At 44.0% G+C, this 16284-nt stretch overlaps 1 pseudogene; it reads left to right on the forward strand.

Moving 5' to 3' along the window:
• Nucleotides 1-2688: 2688 nt before the first annotated feature.
• Nucleotides 2689-10616, forward strand: LOC134320406 (G-protein coupled receptor family C group 6 member A-like; annotated as a pseudogene).
• Nucleotides 10617-16284: the final 5668 nt, after the last annotated feature.

Consider the following 16284-nt stretch of genomic DNA (forward strand, 5'->3'; position numbering starts at 1 on the left):
GGTACTGCCCTTTTGTGGTTAAGGTCATATCTCGTAAACAGACAACAGTTTGTTAATATCAACAATTGTAGTTCTGCCATTGCTCCACTGTCCCAAGGCGTTCCCCAAGGCTCAGTGTTAGGTCCCCTTTTGTTTATTCTTTATATGCTCCCTCTTGGTGACATCATACGTCGGCATGGTTTACATTTCCACTGCTATGCTGATGATATTCAGCTTTACATCTCCTCCAAATCCATTAATACTGAGCTTCACTCCACTCTGACAAATTGCATCACTGAAATGAAATTGTGGATGAAAGCTAATTTCCTCAAATTAAACTGTGAAAAATCTGATATGATCATCGTAGGTCCTACATCCCTGGCAAAAACCACAAAAAAATTTCAAATTACCATTGATAATGACACTTTGTCTCCGTCTTCTAACATCCGAAATCTTGGTGTAATTTTTGATAGCAACCTCTCTTTTGACCTCCATGTAAATCACATCACCAAAATTGCTTTCTTTCATCTAAAAAACATAGCACGTCTACGTCCATCACTCTCCTTTTCTGCCGCCGAAACCTTGATTCATGCTTTTATTACATCCAGAATTGATTATTGCAATAGCATCCTTTATGGTACATCTAACAAAATCCTAAAAAAACTTCAGTATATCCAGAATTCAGCTGCTCGCCTCCTTACTCATACTCGCTCCCGTGATCATATTACACCTGTTCTACAAAAACTTCATTGGCTTCCCGTTGCTCAACGCATTTGTGACCCCTATATAAAGAAATTCATACATGGTCACAATAATTCTTTTTTTTATGCTTGTAATTATTAGGGTCACTCATTCTTCAAATCTAAAAGAAAAAAACCCTTGTAAGTTCATTCCAGCTATGGCCGCTAGAGGGCACTCTTGTACAGGAGAACATGTTCTAGCTAACCGGGAAGTTGCTCTCTCTGGCTCATTCCAGAAGAGACACTAAACGAAGCACAACTGCTGTTCTCCTGTGTCTTTATTTCTCCTGTTTTCACAGGATATATCTGCTACAACATCTTGTATCCTAGATGTGTAACAGATTCATGGGGGCTCGTCCGGGATCGCTTGTCCAGTCTGGTTGAGCAGATCCAGTGATTCCTGAGTGACAGTGAGGCGCGAGGTCCGTGCAAGGAGCTGGAGCTCCAAGTGGGCAGCTAGAGAGGCGAAGGTGACCAAACGAAAGGGGAATCCTAGCCAGGAGCGTGTGCCACAGTGAGCCAAGCATCCAAAAGCGTGCATCATGTCTGACACAGAAAGGAAGGGACTGGTCTGGGCCATCAAGAAAAGCCTGCACAAGTTAACCACCGATGAAGTCTTCCAGATTGCCAAAAGCATCACTCCGGTACCTGAACTAGATCAGTCTATTTTGAGCCAAGATGATGAGGAAACGTGCTTTGAATATGTGTTTGAATATCTGAATTGTACTACCTTGCTAGCACTTGAGGATAGGGGTATGGCACAGTTACTGTTTTTGCAGGATGTGATTGAGGAGTTTATTCAGAAGCGTAACCTAAGTACACCCGTTGTAGGTGGGGACACAGACATTGAGGTAGCTGCCACACCTCCAGCCATCCCACTTAAAATTGCAGGCACTGGTCCCAGCACAAACAAAGCTAATAATAATCAACCAACATTCAGTGAAGAGGGATTAGGACACATGACACACACAGTGGATAGACTCCCCTCAAATAGGCATCACAGTACATCCTCTGGTAACACTGAAAGGGCACACTCACCTCTGATTAGGGCTGACAGTATGATACCACTAAAAGATCTCCCCTTATTACAACGGAGAGAATTCAAGATTCAAGGTGGTCAGATTGGAGACCATTCTGCTGACATTAGCTACAACAACTTGTGGAAACAAATAGAAGAGGGTGTGAAAGAAAACTTCGGCAGCAGTGAAATTATCCGAGGTGTATTGCGAATTATCAAACCTGGTCATTTCAAAGATATGCTGATCAACAAGGAAGACATGTCTCTTGAAGAGTTGAAAAGCTTCTTGCAGTCCCATCTTGGCGAGAGGAACAGCACTGAACTATTCCAAGAGTTAATGTGTGCAAAGCAATTAGATGGTGAAACCCCCCAACAGTTTCTCTACAGTATGATAGGACTGAAACAAAAGGTGATGTTCGCATCCAGGCAGGCTGGCTCGGATATTAGGTATGATGCCCATACTGTCCAGAACGTATTTCTTCACACAGTCTTCCAAGGTTTCAACACTAAATGCAGTGACATAAGGAGAGAATTAAGGTCCCTTCTTTCCGATGATACAGTCACTGATGAAGTGCTCTTGAGACAAGTAATTAAACTCACAAGTGATGAAAGTGAACGACAACGCAGGTTGGGACACCAACCTCGTCAAAGGCCACCTACTGCCTATAGTGCACAGCTATCTCCTGACTGTGAAAACCAAGAAAAGACATTAGAACCCAAGAGCCAAGTCAAAACACTACAGCAATTAACAGCACATATTGAAGCACTTACCACTGTTGTTGATTCGCTGAGACAATCTAAAGTGAATGAACATGCATATTCATGTAGTGTTAATCAGCCCCACACGCTAAAAAGGAGTCGACCTTACAGATGCCCAGAGTGTGTGCGAAAGGGCCTAACGAACTGCACTCATTGCTTCCTGTGTGGTGAAGAAGAGCATAAAGTCATAGGATGCATGAGGAAACCAAAGCCTTCGGGAAACGAGGTTCGGTCACGGCAGAGGGACAACCTGTGACCGGCTTAAGGAAGCAGTCCCACTCTGATGTCGAAACACGTAATACTACGCCGACACTGATGCCAGCTACTTGTGAGGGACCACCAAATAATGAAAAAATGGCTCAGCTAATTGGTAGTAAATGTCTGCTCAAGTGTTACATAAATGGATATTCTGTAACAGTCCTCCTCGACACTGGAGCTCAAGTAGCATTCTTGATCACTCATGGAGAGCCAAGTACTTACCTGATTTGCCTATCCGATCTCTAAGTGAGCTGATGGGGACCAAAGCTCTTAATGTCCATGCAGTAAACGGAGAAATTCTCCCCTTTGATGGTTGGGTAGAAGCAAGGGTGAACCTGCCAGGGAATGATGATCCAGATTTGTCCATTCAAGTGCCTTTCTTAGTGAGCCACATGAGCCTTGAAAGACCAGTACTAGGGTTCAATGTTATTGAAGAACTTATTGAAGGGCAAGAAAGTGGACCACGTATACCGCTTACGCTGGCCAACCTTTTGAGCGGGGCAATGGAGATTAGAGAGGAGGAGGCTAGTGTCATTGTAAATTTCATCCAGTCAAGGACTACTGACTTAGAACAAGCTCCGGCAAAGGTGGGGCCCCAGGACATTGTTGTCCTTCCAGGCGAAGTTACACGCATAAAGTGCAATATCCCTGTTGACTTTAGTCCACATGAACCAGTAGTGCTGTTTAAGACAGACAACAATAGCACACCATTAGAGCAACTGATTGTGGCTGAAGGGCTCGTGGAAGTCAGTCGTACTAGTAGTCCATATGTCGAAGTGCCCATTAATAATTATACCAAGCACAATATCATGCTTCCACGGAAGACAGTAATTGGTACCATCCATGCCATTTCCAAAGTAATTGAAACTGACCAGGCTGCCCACCACACTGTAAATCAGTTTGGCGTTACACCTGAGGTGAGAGTTGAGGAAACCCATCGGGCAGAATTATGGCACCCTCCTGTCAACTTAAGCCACTTAGAAGAAAGTCAGCAGGAAGTTGTTAGAAGGATGCTTTATGAAGAATCCACAGTGTTCGCTCGTGATGAGAATGACATTGGTTGTATTCCTAGTCTCCAGATGTCAATCTCACTTAAAGATGATATCCCAGTTCAGAAGTCCTATTCTGCTATCCCAAAGCCACTCTACAAAGAAGTCAAGGAGTACATTCAAGACTTACTGGTTAAGGGATGGATTGTGAGATCTAAATCTCCTTATTCTGCTCCAGTAGTATGTGTACGCAAGAAAGATGGTACACTAAGGCTGTGTATTGACTACCGGTTGCTAAACCAGAAGACCATTTCAGATAGGCATCCCCTACCCAGGATCCAGGATCTCCTTGACACTCTTGGAGGCTATAGTTGGTTCTCAATCCTGGACCAAGGGAAGGCCTATTATCAAGGCTTCATAGCTGATGGATCACAACATCTCACAGCTTTCATTACCCCTTGGGGATTGTATGAATGGGTGCGTATCCCATTCGGTTTATCAAATGCTCCTGCAGCCTTTCAAAGAAGCATGGAGGAAATGTTGAACTCACTGCGTGATGAACATTGTATCCCATACCTTGATGATGTGCTGTGTTATTCCAAATCATTTGAGGATCATGTGGAAGGTGTAAGGAAAGTCCTAAAAGCCCTCCGGGAACAGGGAGTCAAACTCAGGCCTACCAAATGTGAGTTCTTCAAGAGCGAGGTCCGCTACGTGGGGCACCTAGTTTCAGCAGATGGTGTAAGAATCGATCCAAAGGATCTGGAGGCGGTACTTTCACTTAGGGATAAGGCCCCAGCAACTGTTGGAGAGGTACGGAAATTACTGGGGTTCTTGAGCTATTATAGAAGCTACATACAAGACTTCTCCAGAGTTGCCAAACCCATCTATGAGCTTTTGCAAGCAAAGCCACCAGCTGCAGGGGTAAATAAAATGAGTAAGACCAGAGGGAAAGGAACTCAGTTACCCTCTAAAGACCCGGTCAAGTGGGCAGAGGAGCACCAAAATGCCCTAGAGAAGTTAATTGACATTCTGACTAACCCCCCTGTCCTCGCTTACCCAAATTTTGAGTTGCCCTTTGTACTTAATACTGATGCTTCTGAGCAGGGACTTGGAGCTGTACTTTATCAGTGCCAAAATGGAAAATTGAGGGTCCAGAACACTTACACCTGCAGAAAAGAACTATCACTTTCACTCAGGAAAATTAGAATTCCTTGCACTGAAGTGGGCGGTGTGTGATAAATTCAGGGACTATCTTTACTATGCCCCTCACTTTACCATATACACTGATAACAATCCCTTGACCTACATTATGCGAACAGCTAAGCTAAATGCAGTTGGTCACAGATGGGTGGGAGAACTTTCCGAGTTCAGATTTGACATCAAATACCGGCCAGGTGCCGTCAATGTTGATGCGGATACATTGTCTCGCTGGCCATTAGACATCGACAAGTATGTGGCAGATTGTGTAGAAGAGCTGTCTCCTGAAGCCATACATGCAACATGGGAAGGCAGTCAAGTGGCCAAAAGTAAAGACATAGCCTGGATGGCCACTTTGGATACGTCAACAGAGCAGAGTGTTCAGAGTCCCTTGTTGGCTGTTAGCCATGATGAAATGGAAAAAGCACAAAGAGAAGATCCTGCTATTGGGGAAGTACTAAAATTGAAAGAGACACACCAAATACTTACAAATGAAGCCAAACAGAGAGTAAATGGTTCCAGTCGAAAGCTTCTGTATGAGTGGGGAAAACTGGTCCTTGATAAAGGGCTGCTCTATCGTAAAACCAGTCAGCACTGCCAACTTGTTCTACCCACCAAGTACAGAAGCATGGCATTAAGGTACCTCCATGATGACATGGGCCATGTGGGTGTGGAAAGAGTCCTTTCCTTAGCTCGTGAAAGATTCTTCTGGCCTTACATGAAAAAGGACATTGAGACTCACGTGACAAGAAGATGTCCATGCATCAAACAGAAGAAACCAGTGACTCATGTTAGAGCCCCAATGGGTAGGATTTCCACCAGCCTGCCCCTTGAGCTTGTCTCAGTCGACTACCTCCACTTGGAGCAAAGTAAAGGCGGGTTTGAATATATACTTGTCGTGATAGATCATTTCACAAGATTTGCTCACGCGTATGCCACCAAAAACAAGTCAGCGAAGACCGCAGCAGAAAAGCTATTCAATGATTTTATTCTCCGCTTTGGATTCCCTTTAAAATTGCATCACGACCAGGGCCGTGAGTTCGAGAACGAGCTTTTTAAGACCTTAAGGCAGCTCTCTGGGGTAGGACACTCCCGTACATCACCAGGGCGTGGGGCCCTGGCCCAAAACATTTTGCGATGCCTATCAACATTTATGATACAATATATTTTTATTTCCGAGGGCCCTCCATTTTAAGGATCCTCTGACTATTAGGGACTTTGACCCCAGGGCCTCTTGGGGGCCCTAACCATGCTTTTGGGGCCCCTAGCCATGCTTTTGGGGGCCCTAGCCATGCTTTTGGGCCCCTTATGAAAATGGATGAGGCGTTGTGGCACTGCTCTGACTTCGACTTCTGGCTATTAGGGGTCCTAGGAAAGAGGGGGGCATATTTTTAGAGGGCCCTGGTTATGAGAGCCCCTACCAGAGGGCCCTAGAGAAGAGCAGGGCATACCATTAGAGGGCCCTTGATCACGAGGGCCCCTACTATGGGGCCCATGACTTCCATAGAAGTCGTTTATCATGGCTCCTTGACTTTCTAGGGACCTACAAATTGCCAGGCAAGCTACCATATTTCATAAGAGACGTTTTGTTGCAAATATGCGATTCAGGCCCTTACTTAATGTTTCTGAATTTATATTGTTTCAAAATTATTATGTTCAATTTCTCTTAAGCGCAGAGACACAAATTAATTTAGCAATTTTGCAATTATTTAAATTTAAGACAAGCAATTTCAAGCAGTTTGAATGCATACACACACTTAACTGAGCTATTTGATGTTCTTTTCATGCCTGACAATATGTCCAACAGTGAGCTCACTTTAAAGGTTAACTCACTCGCTGCAGCATATCCTTCAGATCTGAACATGAGCCTGGCAGATGAATTGATACAATACAAATCATTCATAAGGGGCCCAGACTATCCTTAATCCGTCCTTGCTTACAGTCAGAGAGTTCCGGTGTATGCCATCGTTAACGCCATCAGGGAACTCCTCAACTGCAGCGACACTTCCTGTTCTGGAGACGCAGACTTTCTTCCTTGGAAGGTAAATGTTGTTTATTTATGTCGGTAAAAACTTAAATTCAGCCCCTTTTTGGGGCAGCTAACTGCACCACCAAGCAAACTGTATTAAAACAGAGCCTAATGCTGTTCACTCTCTCTAGTTCTTATAACACTTCCAGGGTAACACCTCCACCACCAAAGCCAAGTCCACTGAAAAGTGTGGTTTACGCTTAACGTTTTCTTATTAGGTGCTGAGGTGGTTCAGCAGTAAAGTGCTGAAGATTATGATGAGAGAAATGTAGTCGTTGAATCGTTTCTAAATCGAGATGCAAAAAGGGAAACAGTTAACAACATCGAAGCTGTTTAACAAACTCATTATTAAAATAAAACTCAAGTACTCAAGTAACAAATGACTCTTTATAATGTTTAGCTGTTAAGCATTCTACGCCAGATAAAATTTAGCATGGACAACCAGACACTTTCCTTTAACGACAAGGGGGAATTCGAAAACGGATACAACCTCGTCATGTGGAAGAAGAGTGGTGACGACAGGGTGCTTGACGTGGTAGGAAGATTCCTCATCAGAAATGGGAAAGTGGAGGTCAATGAGAGCAAAATCCAACGGTCCAACAACACGGTGAGACTGAGTTCAGTGCTTCAGACCTGTACGACATGAACTGTGTGTTAAATATGCCAGGATACAGATCTATACAAAGTTATGACAGTTAAAATTAAAGTTCGTTCGTTCCTATTTTTATGAATGGCAGTCATAGAAAGAAAAGGAAAATTAAAAAGCAAAAATGATGAAAGTCAGAATGTAACATGATATACAAATCACTCCTGAGTATGTAAACTTTTGACTTTAATTGTAGGTTCAGACCTCTTTGAGTATTTTAACTAAACCTTTTTTTAAATCTTAGGTGCCCATCTCAAAGTGTTTAAAGACCTGCGAGCCTGTAGAATTTAGGATATTAGAACTTTCGACCTGCTGCTATGAATGTAAAAAGTGTGATGCTGGATTTTACTACGTGTCAGGTGAGTATGGATGGATGTAGAATCATTTCCTCTAAAACAGAAGGATCCGGTTCTTACGCAGATCTGCCGGCTGGAGTATTTTTTTTAGTGCAGTTATGTGCTCCATGACGTGAAAAATATAAATAAACCAAAAACAAACAAAACAGAAAGCAGTGATTTATTTATTTTTAATATATTTTTCACCATGCACTGCTTTATCCTGTGAGCTGGTGTGGTGTGATGGTAACCACGCTGCTGGTAGCAGTACTGCCTCAGCTCAGGGGGTTTAAATCCAGGGCATGGTTTACAAATACATGGTGCATGGTGGCTCATGAACCTGGATGTTGTGAGGACGCACATCAGTGCACCTTCAGTGCTGATCCCAAGCCCGGAAAAGGGTATCAATAATGTGGACAAATGATCCCTGTAAAAAACAGGTGATGGAGCATTAACAAAAGCCTCAGTCATAAGTAAGGATGGGTCGAGGGTTGTCATTTTTTGGGAAGCTTCATCAGGCAAGGATTTTAGATTTGATTAGATTAGATTCAACTTTATTAACATTACACATGTACAAGTACAAGGCAACGAAATGCAGTTTAGCATCTAACCAGAAGTGCAATAAGCAGCAAGTGCAGGATGTACAGTATCTACGATATACATTATTTACAAAATACGGGCAGTGGTATGAACAATATATACAGGTGAATATATTATTGAATGTACTGTAAACATGATGTATAGATGGGAGTGCTATAGACATAATATACAGATTGAAATTAAGGTGATACAGATTAAGGTGCAATGAACATAATAGACAGATGTATACGATATAGGTGGAAATTATGAACAAATGAGAAAAGGTTTGTAGCGCAACCTTTACCAGGAGGAGAGATGTGGCGGGTTAACGAGGGGCAGAGTTCAGTATGGAGACAGCTCTGGGGAAAAAGCTGTTCCTCAATCTGCTGGTCTTGGTCTTGTCTAGGGCAAGAGGGCAAACAGTCTGTGTGCAGGATGGGAGGAGTCCTTAAGAATGCTGCGAGCTCGACGCAGACAGCGTTTCCTCTGTACTTTACAGTCTGTCACATTTGTTCAGTCATTCAGAAAACCATGAACGATCTCTGTGGATAAAAGGTAAGATTAAAAAACGATGCTGAAAAAACCAGTACCTGTCTGTGCACTCTCACAAACCCAAATACAAATAGAAGGGTTGCTTCAGGAGGGCATCCAGATTTGCTGTAGAGACCTCTATATAAGCGATCAGCTGAAAGAAAAAAAATGAAAAGGAGGTTAACAAATCATCAATCAACATTTTTCACTTTCTCAACTTTACTGGATTTGAATTTGTAATAAATTTAAACCAGAGTCTTTGTTCCTTTATAAGCATCCCTGTTGGAAATGTCAAAATACGTCCTCTGCTCTGTACAGAACCTGTTTTTTATCAGTCATTCGGTCTTTGACATGTACATTCCTGTCATTTTGCACTTTTACATCAATTGTTTGTCTTTGGTCATTTTATTAAGAACACTCGTCTGGTCTGTACCTTCACTGCCGTTCTCCTAATGTAGCTTTTCCACCTTTTTTCTCTTCACAGATGAAGTAAAGTGTCAAAAGTGTCCAGAGGGAACTTATTCTCTATCAGGTTCTGTAGTGGGAGATTCAGTATTTGGAGTGGTCCTCAGCGTACTCCATTGTGGTGTTGATTGGAACAGTGATAGGAATCCTGCTACTGGTATCATCGCTGATCTATTTCGTTCTACACAGGAACAATTCCATAATCGAGGACAACGTAGTCTTGTCTTGTATTATGATGTTTGGCCTGATGGTGAGTTTCGGAGGTCTGATTCTCTTTTTAGGCTGGCCCAGCGACCACCACTGCAGGGCCCAGCAGGCCATGTATGGTCTGGCCTTCACCCTCTGTGTGTCGTGCATTCTCACGAAAGCTTTTGTGTCGTTCTTAGCCATCATGTCTATCAGCCCTGAGAGGCAGCGCTTCTTCAGTAAGTTTAACAAGCGTTATATCATCATCGCTCTACTGACTGGTGCTCAAGTTCTTGTTTTTTTCTTCTGGTTCATATTCGGTTCTCCAAAGGTTGAAGAGAAGGAGTTATCTGAGTCAGTTATCAAAATCCGTCAGTGCACTCAGGGCTCTCTGGTCGGAGCGATGCATGTCTACATTGCGGCTCTAGCCATGTCGTGCTTCTTCTTAGCCTTCAAAGGAAGAGTGGACAATACTGAGCCGATAGTCTTCAGCATGCTCTTTCATTTGTTCGTCTGGCTTTGTTCAATTCCACTCTTCATCACCCAAACGGATCAGCGTACCCTCATCCAGGTCTCTGCCATGATGGTCTCCAACTATGGAGTCATCGTCTGCCACGTCCTCCCAAAGTGGCATAAAATAATCTCGAAAAAGATCGATGACGCGAAGCCAAAACCCGAAGATGACATGAGCGAAACATCTGAGGACTCAGGACTTAGTCCTGAAGAAGAGTTACCTTCACCCAGCGCATCATCACAAACCCAACTTTGGCATGAAGACTTCAATGACCAAATGGGGTAAAAGGCTGCAAGAAGCAGGAATCAGCTCACAAAATGACTTTTAATTACTTCTGATCAGTTTTGGTAATCATACTGGCGGTACTTGCTCTACAAGTTCATTCACTACACAGAATGTCATCTGGAGGAATTTTATCCAGGCTGTTTAAAAAACGGCCTAAAATAGTACCAAATCCTGCAGAAAAGATAAAGCGCCAACATTTAATGAAAAAACTAAATGACAGAAGTGTAGAAAGCTAATCCCTGTTTCAGTGTTAAGGTTAAGAGAAGGTTTTAGGATGTTTTCATTGAAGAAAAATAAAAGCCAGAATGTTTGTAGTTTTTACTAAGATGGTTATAACAAAATTTAATCATTTTCCTAACCGCTTATCCAATCAGGGTCGCAGGGAGTGCTGGAGCCTATCCCAGCTCTTCAATGGGCGCAAGGCACACAGTAACACCCTGGACGGGACTCAGTCCATCACAGGGCACACACACACACACATTCACCTACAAGGCAATTCAGTGTCTACAATGAACCTGACTGCATGTTTTTGGACTGTGGGAGGAAACCGGAGCTCCCGGAGGAAACCCACACAGACACTGGGAGAACATGCAAACTCCACACAGAAAGGACCCGGACCGCCCCACCTGGGAATCGAACCCAGGACCTTCTTGCTATGAGGTGACAGTGCTACCCACTGAGCCACCGTGCCGCCTGGTAATAACAAAATTAGCCAAATAATGTTTTACCTAATAATCTTATTATACATGTATGTACAGTATGCTCTATATTTCACTGATGAAGTATATTTTACATGAAATGCTGAATGGTGAGAATGGTATGAGTGTATTTGTATTTTTTACTGTTTTATTAAAACATTTTACTACATTTTACACTGTATGTTTCTTCTGTATGCTTTGAGAACTGGAGAAAAGCTGTAAATGTTTAACAATATTCAATATTCAAGTGTTTATATAAATTTGTTAATGAGCCATTTTTACTGGCACACACTGGGATAAAAGGCTGATGAAGCACTGAGGTGGTTCATGTTGGGGTCACAAACATTAAGACCTTAAAATCAGATCACTGGCCAAAATGTTATGACGTGTAACATCCATAATCTCAGACATACGATCTTTACAGGTTGTACACAGATTGTATAAACGTATCTCAGGGGCTCAAAAAAAGAGCAAAACAACTTTAAATCTTTCAGCTCAATCACATTAAGAGCGCCGAGCTCAAGCTGCTCTGCAGGTAAACAGAATATAAATAACCTAACACTCACATAACAACTCTTACAAGAACAACATTTCAGTCTGTGTTTCATCTTCAGACTCGTTCAAACAAATACAGTAAATTCAGAAAGTATTCAGACCCCTTGACGTTTACAGGCTCTGTGATGTGAATTTGATTTTGCAAGAATATAATTTATCATTTTTTACTGTTTTTAAGTGAAAACGTTTTGAGTTTTCCGAGATGTAATTTAAAATAAAAAACCCTGTAATCTCTCCCAAAGATTACACCCAAACTCACGTGTGCAAAGCTTGTTGAGACATATCCAAGTGCAACTTGCAGGTGTAATTGCTACCAAAGGGCTTCTACAAAGTATTGGGTCTGAATACTTTTGTGAATAAGAGACTTCAGTTTTCGTTTTGTTAGCTTTTTTTAAATTCTCCAAACACCAAACAGCAAGTTTCGAGACATTCGAGAGGTCTGAATTTATTTTCTGAATTTATTGTACATATCGTCGCTGTCTGTTGAAAAACACGTATCTCCAAAAACCCAACTTTTCAGGAACTTTTTCCTCTGACAGTAACGGTGCAAACAAACCACAGATACGCAATTTAGATACAATAGGGCTCATTTACCACTGCACATAACTTATCTAAGATGTTTCTAGTCTGAAAAAGACTGAGTTCACGCAAAACATAAAGTGAACTAGTTAGTTTTTGGTAAGTTAGCTGGCTAAGGTTAGCTGGCTAGTCAATATGCAAGCTAATCTTCAAGTAAACATGTAATAAGAACCACTCATATGAACGCGAGCTCACACACGATTGTGACAAATAAAAGCGTATTTTAGAGACCAAAGTGCTCATTTTAAGAAGAAACAGAAGTTTCATTCTTACCTTAAAGGCTTGAACTACTCGGACGCAGCAAACAAGTTCCAAATCTTTCAACTCAACTCAAACTGAGCTTTATTAGTTACATATTAGTTACAATATAATCACAAAATAAAGCAAAAATAAAAGCAGTACCAAGGGGTGGGGGGGGGGGGGGGTGGGGGGGGAGATACACGGTTTTGATGGACAGGTCTAGCAGCCAATGGAAATACTCGTTAAAGAGATTGAATGATTTTTCATCTTTTTATTGGTCATTTTGATATTCGCTGCTAAGGACAGACAGAGATTTATACCCATGTAAAAAAACTCCGCCAAGGACGGTCCCAAGCCCGGCTGCAAAAGGAGGAGGGTTGGGCGTGGGGCTAGCTACCCCACCCTGTAAAAAAAACCCCTAGCTACAGAAACGCCAACAAGAATACTAACAGACACCACGGACCTGGGAGAAGATGGACCTCCAGCTGGAAGGCGTATGACGTCGGACGGTGAAAGCCAGAGTCATCTAGAAGCCGTCGGGCCGAAGACCATCGTCTCCACCAGGACCACCACTACCATCGCTACATGGAACGTCCGGACCATGTATGAGACTGGAAAGACAGCGCAAGTGGCCGCAGAGATGAGGAAGTTTAACCTCACCGTCTTAGGAATCAGCGAGTCAAGGTGGACTGGCTCCGGGCAGAAGCGACTGACTTCCGGCGAGTTACTGTTGTACTCGGGACACGAGCAGGAAGAAGCCGCACACACCCATGGAGTGGCCCTGATGCTTTCCAAGTCGGCACAGAGAGCGCTCATTGGGTGGGAGGCGCACGGACCACGGATCATGACAGCCTCCTTCCATACAAAGAGGAAGAGGATCAATATGGACATAATCCAGTGCTACGCCCCGACGAACAACAGTGAAGAGGAGGAGAAGGAGAACTTTTACAACAGACTGTCAACCACCATACAAGACAGACCAAAGAGGAACATCGTCATCGTAATGGGTGACTTCAACGCCAAGATCGGCAACGACAACCGAGGGTACGAGGAGATCATGGGGCAGCAAGGGCTGGGCGAGATGAACGAAAACGGGGAGAGATTTGCCGATCTATGCGCCGCAAGTAACCTGGTCATCGGAGGAAGTGTTTTTCATCACAGGAGGATACACAAGGCGACTTGGGTGTCACCAGACCTGTCGACGGAAAACCAGATCGACCACGTGTGCATCGGGAAGAAGTTTCGCTGCTCTCTTCAAGACGTACGCGTCAAACGAGGAGCAGACGTTGCTTCCGACCATCATCTCCTTGTGGCTAGATTGAAGCTGAAACTGAAGAAGAACTGGACAGGGGGGTCCAGCCAACGACAGCGCTATAACATCGCTACGCTGAAAAACAGCAAGAAGAAAGACGAGTTCAAGGTCACCCTCTCCAACAAGTTCCAGGTCCTAGAAGAGCTGCTTGAAGATGAGACGATAGAACAGAAGTGGCAGAAAGTGAAAGAAGCGGTGACTTCAACATGCCAAGAAGTTCTGGGCTTCAAATCTTACACACACAAGGAATGGATCTCAGCAGAGACGCTACAGAAGATAGAAGAAAGAAGAGAAAAGAAAGCAATGGTGAACAACAGCAGAACAAGAGCAACAAAAGTAAAAGCACAAGAAGAATATACAGAAGCTAATAGAATTGTCAAGCAAAGCATCAGAGTAGACAAGCGGAGTTACATAGAGTCACTGGCAATAGAAACAGAAGAAGCAGCGCATCAGAACAGCACCAAGGACCTGTATCCCATCATCAGGAAACTATCTGGAAAGTTTGCCAAGCCAGAGAGGCCAGTAAAGAACAGGAATGGAGAGGCGATAGCAGACGAAGAAGGACAGAAGAAGAGGTGGATCGAGCACTTTCAGGAGTTACTTAACAGGCCAGCTCCTGCAAACCCACCGGAGATACCGCCAGCCGAAAGCGACCTGCCAATCAGGTGCTGTGCACCCACGAAGGAAGAGATCCGAAGCGCCTTCAAGCAATTGAAGAACGGCAAGTCTGCAGGACCTGACAGCATCCCGGCAGAAGCGCTAAAGGCGGACGTCGAGACCAGTGTGGAGCTCCTCCACCCACTCTTCTGTAAAATCTGGGAAGATGAAGAAGAACCAACTGAGTGGAAAGAAGGCTACCTCATTAAACTCCCCAAGAAAGGTGACCTCAGTTCTTGCTCCAATTACCGAGGGATAACGCTGTTGTCCATCCCAGGGAAGGTGTTTAACCGCATCCTGCTTAACAGAATGGAAGACGCTGTTGACCCGCAGCTTCGTGACCAACAAGCCGGCTTCCGTAAGGAAAGATCGTGCACGGACCAGATCGCAACCCTGCGCATCATTCTGGAGCAGTCCCTAGAATGGAACTCGCCTCTCTACGTCAACTTCATCGACTACAAGAAGGCGTTTGACAGCGTCAACAGGCAGACCCTCTGGAGACTACTGAGACACTACGGAGTGCCAGAGAAGATTACCAACATCATCAGGAAGTCATATGAAGGAATGACCTGCAGAATAGTGCATGGCAGACAGCTCACCAACGCCTTCGAAGTAAGAACTGGAGTGAGGCAAGGCTGCTTACTCTCGCCCTTCCTGTTTCTGCTGGCCATAGACTGGATCATGAAGACATCTACAGACCAGAAGCGTAACGGCATTCAGTGGACACTTTGGAAGCAGTTGGACGATCTAGACTTTGCCGATGATCTGGCTCTCCTCTCCCATACCCAACAACAGATGCAGGAAAAGACCAGCATCATTGCGGACAACTCAGCTAGATTGGGCCTTAGCATCAACAGAGGGAAGAGCAAGGTGTTCAAGATCAATGCATCTAACGAGACACCCATCGCAGTCCAGGGTGAGGCGCTGGAAGAGGTGGATAGTTTCACCTATCTCGGCAGCATCCTGGACAACCATGGAGGAACAGATGCAGACGTCAGAACCCGCATCGGTAAAGCACGAACAGCCTTCCATCAGCTGAAGAACATCTGGGGATCCAGCGAGATCAGCATCACCACCAAGATCAGGCTCTTCAACACCTTAGTAAAGCCAGTACTACTCTACGGAGCAGAGACCTGGAGAACCACCGCCATCACCATGAAGAAAATCCAGGTCTTTATTAACACCTGCCTCAGGAAGATCTTAAAGATCCGCTGGCCCGACAAGATCAGCAATGTAGAACTGTGGCAACGAACAAAGCAGCAGCCTGTTGACCAAGACATCCTTCAGAGACGCTGGCGATGGATTGGCCACACCCTCCGCAAACCTACATCAAACATCACCAAACAATCCCTCACCTGGAACCCTCAAGGGAAGAGGAAGAGAGGACGGCCTAGAAATACCTGGCGCCGAGACCTGGATGCAGACGCCAACCAGATGGGCAAGACGTGGGGACAGCTGGAGAGACTCGCCCGGAACCGTGATGCCTGGAGAGAGCTTGTCGGCGGCCTATGTCCCAGACGGGACCACAGGCGGAAATGAAATGAAATGAAAAAAAGTGAAAACTGCTTTATGTTTTTCATCAGACAGCAACGATATGCTATATAGTGGAAGCCAAAAGACCAGTAGTGAAAATGCTTTTATTTTTATTAATGGGATTTTACTGAATTGAAATTTAATAATCAGTTTAAAAATTAAATAAAAAAGTAAATGGCTGATTTGTATAGCTGTGT

Source organism: Trichomycterus rosablanca, chromosome 9 (assembly GCF_030014385.1).
Source record: "Trichomycterus rosablanca isolate fTriRos1 chromosome 9, fTriRos1.hap1, whole genome shotgun sequence".
Lineage (NCBI taxonomy): Eukaryota > Metazoa > Chordata > Actinopteri > Siluriformes > Trichomycteridae > Trichomycterus > Trichomycterus rosablanca.